The sequence below is a fragment of the Trichechus manatus genome, unplaced genomic scaffold, assembly GCF_000243295.1.
Source record: "Trichechus manatus latirostris isolate Lorelei unplaced genomic scaffold, TriManLat1.0 scaffold00209, whole genome shotgun sequence".
Lineage (NCBI taxonomy): Eukaryota > Metazoa > Chordata > Mammalia > Sirenia > Trichechidae > Trichechus > Trichechus manatus.
In genome coordinates, this window is record NW_004444145.1 from 8763 (window position 1) to 10930 (window position 2168).

Genomic DNA, 2168 nt, shown 5'->3' on the forward strand with positions numbered 1-2168 from the left:
TCACAGGGAAATAGCATTTTAGTAAGAGACCACTGACAGAAAAAAATTTTAGCTGAATCATTTAGTCAATACAATGAGATAAAGTCAGACACAAAACAGCTGGTTTGGGCTAAATTTATTCTCATAAAGAAGAACATTTTAGATATAAGGGTAAGATCTTTGCCAGGAATGTAAGTTTTTCAAGAGCAAGAAGAATATCTTATTTACTGACAATTCCCAATAGATTTCTCAGAGGGTTGAAAATATTGAGTCAGCTCAAAAGATCTAAAATTTCCACGTGCTAGAGAATTCCCTGTGCCTGTTCAAAAGTTCACTTTACTTAGATAATGAGACAAAATCTAGTTTCAGGCTGCAATTTCACATCATTGGCCAGATATCCCTTAGTGTTGCCAGGTCCTGCTGGTCAACGCACTGGCCTTTTAAATACAGGTGTCTTTCTAAAAGCATAGATCTGAATTTTTCATATACCTTTAGTACTGTGCTTAGATTCGCAATGAGAAATAAATGGAGATGTTTAAGTGATAGGCTTGAGATCAAATAAGAAAAATTCTGCACTTCTTTTGTTCAGCATTTCCACTATGGCTAGTGGAGAAGAGGTTCAAGAATATGGATACTGAAGATTTTCCTTTGAGATTATCAAGAGTTTGGACTACTCTATTTCTTGTCTATTTTGTGGCTTCCTACAAGAAAAACATATGTTGTGTGGTGTTTCTATAGTTCAACCTGAGGAGAACTTGTTCTCTTATGTCTAAAGAATTACTGATCTCAGACAATTTCCTGTATTGGACAGGACAGAAAAACAGATGCATTTTGTACCAGAAAAAGCCAGGAATTGGTAGGTCAGGTATGATTTCTCTGAAGATTTTCCCTCCTTCTTCCCAGCGCTGTCTGGTTATGTTTCTCTCTCATCATCCAACCTTCTCTTCCTGTCTCTTTAAAGATGTCCTTTCACTTTGAATTTTCTTCTCTTCTGTGCTTTCTCTTGCAGAGCTCTCTCTGTGTCAGTGTTTTATTGGCTTTCCCTTTTGGTAGAATCTTATACTCAGCTGCTCAGGAAGGACACTTTCTTGGGTGGGTAATGGTGAGCATTGGCAATGAGAACTCCTTGTATTCTAGGCACAACCTCTGTATGGCCTGGGGTGCTGGAAAGATTATTGTTGTTTTGTCCCATGGAGTCTATTCTAACTCCTAGTGACCCTATAGAACAGAGTAGAACTGCCCCATAGGGTTCCCAAGGCTGTAATCTTTATGGAAGGAGATTGCCACATCTTTCTCCCAAAGCAGCTGGTGGGTTCAAGCTGTTGACCTTTCAGTTTGCAGCCAAGCTCTTAACCACTGCACCAACAGGGCTCCTCTGGAAAGATTAGGGAAAGCTAAAGCCATCAGGCTTAAGCTTCTCACTCTGAGAAGGGGAGGGAAGAACCATCGAGAGTTGATACTGGGCTCTTGGTGGCCTAAGCTTATCATCTTTTGTAGGTCCAAAATTCTAATGTTATTGCTAAACTGCCACTTCCAACCCAACTATGGAGTCTGCTAAGGTAAGTGGTTAAGGAAACAGGAGAGAGTACAAAAAGAGTCACCCTAGGTTTGGGAGATAGAAAATCCATCGTAGGAAAGTTTGTTTTCCACACATTCTTGTCACCAGCTTCCTCAGCCTTCTCTCTCTGGGTCCCAGCCCCATGAATATTGGTATGTACACACTGCCTCACATTCTCCAGAAGCCTCAATTCTGGTCACTCTACCCAAACCTCCCCTCCATGAGCAGTGGCCTCTCATTCTTCCTAGACTACAGACCCTTATTTGGCTATCCATTCATTCACTTAAGCACTCAGATAACATTTTCTGAGTTGTCTACTTCTCATTGTCTAAGAAGGAAGCCTCATCTACTGTTACCTGGCAAAGAGATACAATTACAATGTTCATAAAGAAGTTAAATTTGAAATTCAGATTCGTGTTCTATGTCTCCCAGAGTTGTTTCAATTTATCCTTAGATACACATTCATTCTAATGTGTATCTAGGGACTGAATTTAAGTCATAACCAGTGGTGATTATCTTGGATGGCCTTTATTTTGAATGGCAGTGGGGCCATTTGGGGAGTAGCAGGAGATGCGATTGTGAAGGCAATTAATATCAGATGATGGAGGCTCTTGAATATCAAGAAGAAATT